This window comes from Tachyglossus aculeatus, chromosome 19, assembly GCF_015852505.1.
Source record: "Tachyglossus aculeatus isolate mTacAcu1 chromosome 19, mTacAcu1.pri, whole genome shotgun sequence".
Classification (NCBI taxonomy): domain Eukaryota; kingdom Metazoa; phylum Chordata; class Mammalia; order Monotremata; family Tachyglossidae; genus Tachyglossus; species Tachyglossus aculeatus.
Window position 1 is genome coordinate 27,930,623 of NC_052084.1, and position 14,229 is coordinate 27,944,851.

Here is a 14,229-nt window from a genome sequence, read left to right on the forward strand (position 1 = left end):
CCCCTGTGGGACAACCTGATCACCTTGTAACCTCCCCAGTGCTTAGAACAGTGCTTTGCACATAGTAAATGCTTAATAAATACCATCATCATCATCATTATTATTATTATTATGAGCTTCTGGCCGGCAGGGATGCAGTGCCAATCCAACCCAAAAAAGGAGTCAAGACCCTAATAATCCTAATAGTACTGGTTAAGCATTTATTATGTACCAAGATTCTGCCAGTTATATCCCCCTACCCAATATCAACAGCAATATCCCAAATCATTGTCTGAGGGTCTCCGCTGCTCTCCCAATCTGCTGTGCAGAGAGGGACTCAAGAATCAATAGATTTCATAACATCTTTGGCCAACACTGATTCCTCTACACAATGAGCGTTGCCTCTATTTCTGTTTTGCACTTTCCCAAGCACTTAGTACAGTGCTCTACACACAGTAAGTGCTCAATAAATACAATTGAATGAATGAATAAATAAATAAATGAATGCCTCTCAGGAGTTCTTAACCCATTTTGACTGCTAAGCCCTTAGGTATTCAGCCCACCCCTTCCCAAATATCACTTATGTATATCTTTATGTATCTTTATGTTATATATATATATACATACTTTATATATATTTGTATATGTCTTTATAAAGTTTATACATTATAGAGGTACATTCATATATTTATAGCTTAGTAGTATAGTATATTTATATATTCCTATACTTAAAGACATATACAAATATCTTTACGTCTTTATATGTGCATGTCTTTATATGTATCTTTATATCTTTATAAAGCATAAAAAATGTAAAATATATTGTACTCTCCCAAGTGCTTGGTACAGTGCTCTGCACAAAGTGACCACTCAATAAATATAATTGATGGATTGATTTTTAGACTCAGTTTCTTCCCCTGCAATTTAGTCTTTGATCCTCACACTAGGTTGTAAGCTCCTTGAGGACAGTGATCATATTTACTAACTCTATTATCCTCTCCCAAGCACTTAGTACAGTGTTCTGCACAGGACTTCCAACTGAGCACAACCTTTTCCCTTCCCACCCCACAATGTGCAGACCCCGTGCAGAATGTGGTAACACCAGGATTCTTAATGCCCAGTCCCTTATGTTTGGCAAGCAGCATTACCTAAAATGCTCTCCACTGTGGAACTGGCTCCTTCAAGGATTTCTAGAGATTCACAGGATCCTACAGCCTGTTTTAAAGGAATCTGAGGAGCAAGAAGGAAGAGGGAGGAGAAGGAGATGGAGATTAAAAATCCCACACCCTCACTGTATAACACTTTGGAAGACAGAGGGTTATAAAAGCTTCCACTCTCTCTCCAAGATATTGCAATTGCCAGGATCGTTGCTTCGTTGAATCAGAGCTCAGAATATATATGAGGATATATCCAGCCATCAGCCCAGGAAGGAAATCCCCTATACAATCTGAGGAAGCTCTGAGGGGAAAATTCATGGTGGGGAATGCTATTTATTCAGCAGTATAGTGCCAAGAGTAACTTTTGAACCAGGGAGGCAAGAAGGGAAGGAGGGGTCCTTGTTGGGTTCTATTATTTATTGAGTGTTTATTTTGAGTATTTTTTTTTCCTGAAAAAAAATTAGTTCATGTCCCCCTGCACCTCAAGGATGCCCAATGGCTGCCATCCACCTCCACATCAAACAGAAACTCCTTACCATTGGCTTTAAAGCAATTAATTTATCCCCTCCAATGATCTTGTATCTCTCCCAGCACTTAAGACAGTGCCTGGCACATAGTAAGCACTTAACAAATACCATAATTATGGTTACCTTACCAAACTGATCTCCTCCTCCTGCCCAGTCCGTACACTTTCCTTCTCTTGCACCAGATACCCTGTGCCAGATTAGACACTATCCACATTCATTCATTTAATTGTAGTTATTGAGTGCTTACTGTGCAGAGTGTATCCCACATGGGGCTCACAGTCTGTGTGAGGGTGTGTGTGAATAGAATCACACACTCCACTATTGCCACTATAAGCACTTTATTTAAGTTTCATGAGTTTTTTACATTAAATGGAGCTGGGGAGGTAACATCCAACAGTGAGTTACCTCCCTCTGCAGCAGGGAGACAAGAATCTATAAAGAGGATTTAACCCTGATACACCTTAACTGAAAACCAGGGCCGTATAACATCAGAGCAGGCAGTGATTCTACAGGAACAAAGGAAGTAAAAGAGCAAATCAGAGCCTGAGTTCTCTGCCTCTGCCAAAACCGTATTCCATTTTTCATAACTTCACTTTTAATACATATTTTCTCCCAAATTACCCAGGAGACACTTCCTTCATCTGCCCTAGACACAACAAAAGTGGGAAGTTGTAAAGTTCACATATTTTTGAGTCATTGGTTTTAGGGGCGGTTTTAAATTTGATTCTCTCCTTCTCTTTCCCTCTGTCTATCTCTTTCTTTCTCTATGTCTTTATCTCTCTGTCTCTGTCTCTGTCTTTCTCTGTGTGTGTGTCTCTCCATCTCACACACCCATAAACAAACACATACGTGCCTACACTCACCTTCGTTACAGAAAGCAAAACCCTTTATTCTTCACCAAAATCCCCAGATTTGAGGGGAGACTAGTTATGCAATCATGGGGGATAGTGCTTTTGTTGTGTTATGCTGTTGAATCGTGTCTGACCCATGGTGACACCATAGACACATCTCTCCCCGAATACCCCATTTCCATCTGCAATCGTTCTGGTAGATGAGGTAACTGAGGCACAGAGAAGTGCAGTGATTTGCCCAAGGTCACAGAGCAGACAAGTGGCAGAGCGGGATTAGATTGTCTTTTTTTTGGTATTATTAAGATCTTCCATCAAAAGCAATTCAGGCAAACAAAATTACATTAACTAAGCGCTTGAGAGACTATAGTATAATAGAGTAGTAGGACTGGTTAGTGCAAAGAGCATGGGCTTTGGAGTCAGAGGTTGTGGGTTCTAATTCCAGCTCCCCTACTTTGCTGTGTGACCTTGGGCAAGTCACTCAAACTTCTCTGTGCCTCAGTTACCTCATCTGTAAAATGGGGCTTAAGACCATGAGCCCCACGAGGGACAACCTGATTACCTTGTATCTACCCCAATGCTTAGAAAAGCGCTCGGCATATAGTAAATGCTTAACAAATACCATAATAATAATAAAAATAATAATAATACGGAAGAGGAGACTGAAAATGCCTCTCAGTCTGAGCACTGAAGTTGTTTTATAAAAGAAAATAAATGGTTCTCAAATAACTATGTAGCCACCTTTGTTTTAATATGTACATATATTTATAAAGGTAGAATAAATGTAGATACAACTCCCCCTAGACTGTAAGCTCATTTAGGGCAGGGAATGTGTCTGTTTACTGTTGGATTTTACTCTCCCAAGTGCTTAGTACAGTGCTCTGCATGCAGTAAGTGCTCAATAAATATGACTGGTTGAGTGAGTGAATGAACGAATACTAAGCACTGGAGTAGATACAAGCTAATCAGGTTAGACAAAGTCCTTTTCCCACATGGAGCTCGCAGTCTTAATCCCTATTGTGCAGAAGAGGGAACCAAGGCACAGAGAAGTTTAGTGACTTGCCCAAGGACACAGACAAGTGGTGGAGCCGGAATTAGAACCCAGGTCCTTCTAACTCCCAGGCCCATGATCTATCCACTAGACCACCCTGCTTCTCTACATTCTTTTCTGGCTTTCTGTTTACATGCATTCTGACCACTCATCAAATAGGTAAATATCCAATATAAACCACCTCATACATACATACATCTGCACAAATCCATTCCACATGGAACACCACTGATACGTTATCTGTGATTCGTTCATTTACGTTCTATGTCACGGAAACTCCAGATTACAAAGTGAGGTCAAAAGGCAGACATTATACCAGGCAGGTAGGAGAAAAAAAAAATGTATTTTAGTCAACAGTTCTTTTGTGAAAGATCTGGACCGAGTATACGTGCATCTTTTTGTCGTGAACTGGGGGTGTAATTAACATATGCAAAGTATCACCGTCCTGAAGCTAACTTCCCCTCACTGGAAATCCAAGCTCTATTTATTTACAACAAAATAAAGTGGACCCTTCTGGAAAGAAACATAGCTCTGTACTGCACCAACACTGTTGCCCAGATGCTTTAAATCTTTTATATCTCCCCTGCCTCGAGGGGTTGGTATTGGATGGTATTGAGCTAGGGCCAATAAATAATTTATGCTAAGTAGCAATTTAGTTGTTTGGCTTGAGGTAAAGAAATCCAAGAAATTCATAAATAAAGTTCCCATTTTTTGCTGTGTTCCAAAGTTAATTTATGTTACTCTGCAATTAACTAACATAAAGGTGAAAAAATATGACAGGCCTAAGGTAGGAGCTGAAACTCATAAATCTGGGGTATCTTAACTCACAGTGCTTCAGTGAGAGTTCTGGGTTTCTTCTGTCTCGTACGATTGGATAGAAAGTTTTCCTTGGAATAATTCACCCGGACTCTGTTGATCGGTAAAAATGAAACAATTGATTTCCTTTCCTTCAAAGCGTTGAAATGGCCAAAGCGGGGGGATTTGGTGGGCATCTTTGGACAGAGGAGAAAGGGTCAGAAATACATCCTGCAAAGTCTTGGTAGCCACTTAACTCAGATTCCCTTGGTGGCAGGTTAAATAGACGTTGATGGATAAATAGGGGAATAGCGATTGTAGTATTTGTTAAGTGTTTACTGTGTGCCAAGCGTCACTGCTTAGATAATCAGGTCAGATGCAGCCTCTGTCTCACATGGGGCTCATGGTCCTAAGTAGGAGGAAGAAGAGGTATTGAATCCCCTTTTTACAGATGAAGAAACCGAGGCCCAGAGAAGCGAAGTGACTTAATCATAATAATTGTGGTATTTGTTAAGTGCCAGGCACTGTACTAAGAGTTGGGGTAGATACAAGGTAATCGGGTTGGAAACGGCCCCTGTCCAATATAAGGCTCATAGTCTTAATTCCTATTTTCCAGATGAGGTAACTGAGGCACAGAGAAGTGCAGTGACTTGCCCAAGGTCACAGAGCAGACAAGTGGCAGAGCGGGATTAGACCCCAGACCCTTCTGACTCCCAGGCTTGTGCTTTTTCCAGTAATAATAACGATGGCATTTGTTAAGCACTTACTATGTGCAAAGCACCGTTCTGAGTGCTAGGGGGGCGATACAAGGTGATAAGCTTGTTGCCTGTGGGGCTCACAGTCTTAATCCCCATTTTACAGATGAGGTAATCGAGGCACAGAGAAGTTAAGTGACTTGCCCAAAGTCACACAGCTGACAAGTGGCAGAGCCGGGATTTGAACCCATGACTTTCCACAGAGCCACGCTGCTTCTCAAGCACGCCTTCCAAAACGTGCGTCAGGGTGCTAGGTGACCCGAACCATAACCCTGGTTCTTCCGCTTGCTTATTGCATCAGCAGAAGGTTCTCATGTCACCCTTAAATTTGCTTTTGTATCAACATCAGGAGCAACTGGTCCCTCAGAACCAAACTAAATCTAGAGGAAGGCCCGAGGAGATGCCGACGTCACAGAGCTCCTGAGGGAGTGTTCCCCAGTCTCGCCCTGTAAAACATGTCCAAAGAACCCATATGTTGGCACATTAGACTGATTCACAATGCTAATAATAAAACAAGAATAACTATTAAGTGCTTACCACGGGCTAAGCACTGAGGGAGAGACAATACAATCAGATTGAACACAGTCCCTGTCTCACATGAAGCTCACAGTCTATGGAGATTTGAGCCCATTGTTGGGTTTATGTTGCCAGTTTGTACTTCCCAAGCACTTAGTACAGTGCTCTGCACACAGTAAGCTTGCAATAAATACGATTGAAGGAATATTTTATCCCAGTTCTAGAGATGAGAACACTGAGTCACAGAAAAGTTAAGCGACTTGCCCAAAGTCTCGCAGCAGGCAACTGATCAGTCAACAATGGTACGTATTGAGCCCTTACTGTGTGCAGATTCATTCGTTCATTCAATCGTATTTATTGATTGAATTTACAGAGCACTAGTCTAGGTGCTTGGGAGAGTACAACAGAGTTGGTAGACACGTTCCCTGCCCAGTCTCTTTTCACTAGGCCACGCTGATTCCCCACACCCGGTTTTCGGAATCAAGCCATTTCTCTTCTCATCAGTTAAAAGGGAGTTGATTTTAAGCGCGCTGACTTTTCCCAGGGATATGGCTTAGGGCAGAGCTCAAGGCCAAATATGGCAATACCAGGGGTCCTGGAACTCGTGGAAAGTGGAAGTGATGACTTTGGCTCCCACGCAGCAAACAGGAGAGCAGGCTGCTTCCCAAACGAGTTTAGTACAGTGCTCTGCACACAGAAAAAGCTCAGTACACAGTATTAATTGATTGACTGGGAAGGCAGAGCCCCGATCAGAAAGAGTTGAGGACAGTTAGCCTAGTGGATAAAGCACGGCCCTGGGAGTCAGAAGGATCTGAGTTCTGATACTGCCCTGATGGAATAAGGATACCCACCTACAAGTGGCAATGTAAACAGTGAATAGGTGTTTTTTCCTGATTCTTTTTTAAAGCACTCATCTAGCCATTGGGCAATGGCCTGAAGACAAGTTTATTGCAAATGACTCAGAACTAAAAAGCCTCTTTACAAAACAAATCATGTATTAGCAAAACCTTGCAGCATCTCCTGACCTGACAGAAAAAGAGAACTTTCATGACATGCAAATCAAGCTTAAAAAATACATGAGCAAATAATTTAATTTTGTGTCTGTCTCCCACGCTGGATTGTAAGCTCCTTGAGGACAGGAATCATATCTACCTACTCTGTTGTACACTTCCAAATGCTTAATCAGCGTTCTGCACACAGTAAGCACTTGGTGATATTTGGTGATATTGTGAGGGGGGTCCAGAAATATGCAGAGTGCCACTAAACAAGAACTTCCATTCATCTTTAGAGGTCTACATTCCAATACGCATTACCATGGTGCCACAGAAAAATAGCGTTTAAACCATGCTAACTACTGACAGAGATGGAAGAATCAGTGGCCAGAGAATGATAATGAGTTTTTGAACATGTTTTCACCATCTAGAAGGGAGTCCTTTGAAGCCTAGAAAACAGTGCAAAATGTGAAGTACGATCTTAGTTCTGATTTTTGAGGAAAGAATTTCCAGTCAGAGCCACCAAAAATGGCAAAGGGCTTGAAAACGATGTCATTGTTAAATAAATTTACGAGAGGAGGTGACCTAATTAATTCATTGATCAATCGTATTTATTGAGAGATTACTGTGTGCAGTACACTGTATTAAGTGCTTGGGAGAGTACAACTGAGTTGGTAAACATGTTCCCTGCCCACCACAAGCTTTAAAAACAGAATATAGATATAATAAAATTCCCACAAAATGAGAGGGAAGAGATGAAAAAATCTGAAATGTTCCCAGAAATCCTAGAGCTTAGTTGAGAGACTTATTAAGTGCCACAATAATAGAGTAGGTGAAAAGTAATCAATTGTATTTACTGAATACTTACTGTGTGCAGAGCATTGTACTAAGCAGTTGGGAAAGTACAATACAAAAGAGTTGGTAGATGATATCCCTGCTCACAAAGGGCTTACAGTCCATAGGGAGAGACAGACATTATAAAAATACAGATAAGGAAAATAGGAGAGTATAAGGATATTTATATTAAAACTGTGGGGTTGGAGTGATTATCAGAGTACTTAAGTGATACACAGTCAAATGCATAGTCGACAGAGGGGAGAGAAAGGGTGGGGAAATGAGAGTTTACTTAACAGAGGCCTTTTGGAGGAAGTGTGATTTTAGAAGACTTTTGAGAGTGGAAAGGATGAGAAGGGCTAAATTATTTCCTAAAAGCCCCCATAGCCATCTAATTTATTTAAATACTATGGAGAGAGGAAAGAGTTTGTTTCTTGTAACTATGATCATGTAACGAGGAGAGAGGAAGTTATATAAAAGGCACAAGTTATCTAAGCATTTGGCCAATAAGCAAGGTGGGCTAATTGTAAACCTTGGATGATTAAAGAGAACCAGCTGAGGCTGGGGAAAATGGGTGTAGGCAATAAAAAGAAGCTATTAAAGGAGAGAGAGAAGGTGGCATTTTCTTTTGCTGCTCATCTTGGCTGAAGGATGCAGAGGATTAAAACTTGTTGAGGAGGAATTTTAAGTTGGAGGCTGAGGAAAAATTATTTGATACATTCAAGAGGTAAATCCCTGTTGGCTTTTTAGGGATGTGTGTTTTTTAGGCCAAGTGGTTTATCCTGGATTTTGATTTTTGCCTCTTATTAACTTAATCTCTTTTCCTTTTTCTATCTCTTAATATTCTGGGTAGTTTATACCTGGTTATTTGGTTGGTGGATGAATGGAAGAGGACATGAGCTTCTGTGTGTGAGCCCTGAAACTTCTCTAGGCAGATAGTGTTTGGCCCCAGGAGTTAAATGAGGAGATGCCCCCCTTCTACTGACTCAGTAATGGTAATAATGTTTATTAAGTGTTTGCTGTGTGCAGAACACTGTGCTAAGTGCTGGGAAAGAACTCACAGGTAGGAATTAGACATAGCCTCAGGGGGCTTGCCTAAAAAGGAGGACTAGACTACACTGTTTCTTGTCCTGTGATGCTGGTAGTAATAACCAAAAGAAGCTTCCCTGGCAAACACTCACACTTGCCCCCCTCCTATATTGGGAAAACCTTGTGTGGGGAAGGGTAAGAAGCTGGAATTTATCCCGGTAACTGAATCCTGCACAAAAGTGACCCATTGGATTTCTTTCAGGCTGGGGAAAGGCAAGGTTGGGTGGGAATACAAAACACATCAGAGAAGCAGTGCTGTTTAATGGATAGAGCAGGGGTCTGCGAGTCCGGACCTGGCTTCTACTTCTATCTCTGTCATAAGTCTGTTGTGTGACTTTGGGCAAATCACTTAACTTCTCTGTGCCTCAGTTCCTTCATCTGCAAAAGGGGGATTAAGAGTGTGAACCCCTTGTGGGACAGGGACTGTGTCCAACCTGATTACCTTGTATATACCTCAGTGCTTACAACAGTGCTTGATACACAGTAAAGGCTCAACAAGTACCGTAAATATTACTTCAGAGAACCATGCCCTAGGCTTAAATTCCCTGGTGTCCAAAAATGAGTCATGTGGAGTAATAAGGTCACACAGCAGGCAAGGATTAGAACCCAGATCCTTCTGACGCGCAGGCTTGTGCTCTAACCACTAAGCCACACTGCTTCTAAATGGTGGAGAACTGGGGCAGACTAGCCCGGGCAGGAGGAGAATACGGGGAGAGGAGTTCCTCCTGTAACAGAGCTTTGTGAAGGTAGAGATATATGAGATAGTGCTGAAAATAAGTGGGATAGGCTCACTGGTGGAACAAAAATCCACCTTTATCCCATTGGAAGCATTATGGCCGAGTGGAAACAGCACAGCCCTGGGTGTCAGAGGATCTGGGTTCTAATCCCGACTCTGCCATTTGTCTGCTGTGTGACATTGGGCAAGTCACTTAACTTTTCTGGGCCTCAGTTTCTTCAACTGTAAAATGGGGATGCCATAACTGTTCCCTCTCCTACTTAGACTGGCCCATGGAGGGCAGAGATTCTGTCCAACCTGAAACTTGTATCTTCCCCAATGCTTAGACCAGTGCTTGACTGGTAAGCACTAAACAGATAACATTATTATTAATTACTGTGGAAGGGTGTGCCAATCATTCATTCATTCAACTGTATTGAGCACTTGCTGTGTGCAGAGCACTGTACTAAGCACTTGGGAAGTACAAGTTGGCATCATATAGAGACGGTCCCTACCCAGCAACAGGCTCACACATCATATAGAGACGGTCCCTACCCAGCAACAGGCTCACAGTCTAGGAGGGGGAGACAGACAGCAAAACAAAACAATCCCGCCTTGATCTCTTCAGCCCCCTTTGCATTTATTGATAAACTGTCACCATCAATAGCATCATCTTCAAATGTGAAAGAGACATATAGTTTCTTCCTTCATCTCAGTCAATCCCATGGGCAATCTGTGAATTCTTCTTAAAAACAATTTAGATCTTGTAGCATAAGTCCTCTGGCATGGACTGTAGCATTGGTGAAGACGTTCCATATCCTTAAGGTCTATTGGGGGTTTATACGCAGGTACCCTTTTCTGGCTTTTTTTATAGTAGTTATATCAGATACAGAGAAGCAGCTTGGCTTAGTGGAAAGAGCATGGGCTTGGGAGTCAGAAGATGTGGGTTCTAATCCTGGCTCTGCCACTTGTCTGCTGTATGACCTTGGGCAAGACACTTAACTTCTCTGTTCCTCAGTTCCCTCGTCTGGAAAATGGGGATTAAGACTGTGAGCCCCATGTGGGACAACCTGATTACCTTGTTTCTACTCCAGCACTTAGGTCAATGCTTGGCACAAAGCAAGCACTTAACAAATAACATAATTATTATTATTATTATTATTATTATTATCAGGTACCTTAGTAAGTGCTGGGTAGCTGCAAACTAATCAGATTAGACACAGTCCCTGTCCTACATGGGGCTCAGTCTTAATCCCCATTTTACAGATGAGGTAGATGAGGCAGAGAGAAGTGAAGTGACCTGCCCAAGGTTACCCAGAAGACAACTGGTGGATCTGGGATTAGAACCCAGGTCCTTCTTACGCGCAGGCCTGTGCTTTATCTATTAGGCCACACTGGTTATTATCTCTTTTCCCTATACCTTCCCACAGCAGTCAAATAGCAGCATTATTTACTGATTTCAGTCACTTCTATACATTAGTTCTTCACCCTTGAGGTCCACCCTTTTTTTCCTCCTCTTAAAAAAAAAATATTTAATTTTGAAACTAACACAGCTTTCATGAGAGCGTCGGACTCTTAACGAAAGCTAGGAAAAACCACCTTTATACTCAAACCTATACTTATTAAAAATAAATTACCTGCAAAATTGTGTGAAATCAAATTCTATTTTCAGGAATGCAGTATCTATTGGATGAACCTCTGGGGGCAATGGATATATTAATGATGGAAATCTAATTGGGAAGTCCATCTCCCAAGGTACCTTTTCAAGATTGCCTCCTCGTTAAGCCAGGAACTCTGATAAAGGTAAAAAGATGGTCTCTGTCAAGGTGAAAGCTCGTCCGATATAGTGAGCATCCCGATTTAATTGAGATGGTAGAATTTGTTCATACTCAACTGAATCAACTTGAAAAACTTTAGCGATGTGGAAATATTTCAGACATGCCATTGGAAAGTCACTAGCACCTGTGAATACATATTTATTACATATTTATACATATTTACATATGTATACATATGTACATATTTATTACTCTATTTATTTATTTATTTTACTTGTACATATCTATTCTATTTATTTTAGTTTGTTAGTATGTTTGGTTTTGTTCTCGTCTCCCCCTTTTAGACTGTGAGCCTACTGTTGGGTAGGGACTGTCTCTATCTGTTGTCAACTTGTACTTCCCAAGCGCTTAGTACAGTGCTCTGCATACAGTAAGCACTCAATAAATATGATTGATTGATTGAATAGTTCATCAATTAATGGTATTAAGTGCTTAGTACAAGCGGTCTGCACAGAGTGAGCACTTGGGAGAATAGGATACGGCAGAGTTGGTAGATGCGTTCTCTGCCCACTGTGAGGTTATAGTCTAGAGACATAGGGAAATGCTTCCCAATTTAAATGAGGTAATAGAATTTATACATGCTCAACTCTGTAAACTTAGACTTTAGTGAAATGTAGAACTATTTCAGACATGCGACGGGAATAGTCCATAACATAAGGAGATGCTTCTGCTCTAATGCAAACTCCACTCTTACGTGGTTGTGTAGAAACAGATTATCTGTCCCAGCTCAGCTAGTGACAGACTCGGAAGTTTTGGACAAGTCACTTAATGTCTGGGCACAATGGACTCAACATTGAGAAATGGAGAAAGTAAATGTGAACTTTCCCAATCTCTCCAAGATATTGCAATGAGATAAGAAAATCTTTGGCAATGGAGGTGCCTTAAAAGGATGATAGTAAGACGAAAGATACCACAATGAGAAACAGTGTTGCCTAGTGGGAAGAGACTGGGTCTGGGTTCTAATCCCGGCTCTGCCACATGTCTGCTGTGTGATCTTGGGCAAGCCACTTCTCTGCCTGTTACCTCATCTGTAAAATGGGGATGAAGGCTCTATGTGGGATGGGAACTGTGCTCAGCCTGATTTATCTCATCTCTACCATAGTATTTGTTACAATGGGCCAGGCCCTGTATTAAGTGCTGGAATAGATACAATATAACCAGGTTGGAAACAGCCCCTGTCTGACATAGTCCTCACAGTCTTCGTCCCCATTTTGTGGATGAGGTAACTGAGTCACAGAAAAGTGACTTATCTAAGGTCTCCCAACACACAATGGAGGAGATGGGATTAGAACCCAGGCCCTATGACTCCACAAGGCCACACTGCTTCTACTTTATACATAAGGATGTTTATTCATTTTCTCAACAGAAGTGCTATGAAAAATGTGTTCCTAATTTAAATCTTTAAGATTTTTATAGTTTATGTAAATAAGTTAAATATTCTTTATAAACAAAAAATGCCAACATTTCTGGGCGGGACAGGCATCTCCCTGTTCAAGACTGGAAAATGGAGACTCCGCAAGGTTAAGTTAAATGATCTCTGGCTTCATTATTATTTATTGTAATGAGCTTCAAAAGCTGGAAAGCGTCATTCTTGTATGTTACCAATAAGCTTGACACGTTGTTACTGTGATATAAAATGGAAATCAGTTTAAAAATAGAAAATGTCATAACATAAAATATCTGTTGGCCATTAGTACCAGACCAGTTAGTTTAAACAAAAACCTAAGCATAATCACGATGTGGGCTGCAAGGAGGTAATTATTTAATAACAACAGGAGCAAGCTAAATGTAGAATAATTATACAGTTTAGCTGTACTCAAATGTAAACTCCTGGATGCAAAGCAAAAGCTTCTTAGTAATTACACTTGTCATTAAACAGTAAATTCAATTGGTAGCTAATCTGCAGGGACAAATAAGCATGTACTGCCATGGATACATTCTAATTACATGGCTATTTGTACCCAGTAAAAGTGAGATAATGCTGTAAATTCTAACAAAGTTTTATTCTCCAGTGCAAGTTGGGGGATGACACATAGATACTAAACTTCATATTTCTGCTTTCAGAACCAGAGGCCTTTATATTTAGTCATTCTAAAATGTCAAAATTTGATTCTAGATTTTTTTTGTGATTGAGGCTTAGTCCTAGTTAAGCACCTTTCTATGGTAAATTTAAAAAAGAAATTCCCATAAGGGGGCACAAGGCTCTCATGTTACCATAGAAAACACCACTATCCACCCTAACTCACAAGCCTTGATATTATCCTCAATTCCTCTCTCATTCAGCCCACATATTAAATCTGTCACCAAACCCTGCCAGTTGTCCTCAAGGCACTGCTAAAGTCTGCCCTTTCCTCTCCATCCAAACCAGTTACTCTACTGATCCAAACACTTACCCTATCCTGCCTTGATTACTGCATCAGCTTCCTCTCTAAACACCCTCCCTCCTGTCTCTCCCCACTCACAGCGTGGCTCAGTGGAAAGAGCACGGGCTTTGGAGTCAGAAGTCTTGGATTCAAATACCAGCTCTGCCAATTGTCAGCTGTGTGACTTTGGGCAAGTCACTTAACTTCTCTGTGCCTAGTTACCTCATTTGTAAAATGGGAATGAAGACTGTGAGCCGCCCGTGGACAACTTGATCACCTTATAACCTCCCCGGCGCTTAGAACAGTGCTTTGCACGTAGTAAGTGCTTAATAAAATGCTATCATTATTATTATACACTTCATTTTTCCACCTGGGTCATTTTTCTTAAAAACAAGTTCAGTCCATGTCTTCCCCACTCCTCAGGAACCTCCTTGCCCATCCACCTCCTCATCAAGCAAACTCCTTACCATCAGCTTTAAAGCATTCAATCAGCTTTCCCCTTAACTACCTTAACTTGTGGATTTCCTACCATAGCCCAGCTGCACATTTGGCTATTCTAGGGCCAGTTTACCCACTGTGACTTGATCTCATTTATTTCAGCCCCTTGCCCACATCCTCTCTCCCCCACCATAGACAGCAGATCATCACTCTCCCTACCTTCAAAGCCTTATTAAAATCCCATCTTCGAGACCTTCCCCAGTTAAGCCCTCTTTTTCCCAGTCTCCCTTTCCCTCTTGCATTACCTATGCCCTTCCATCTGTACCTTTTAA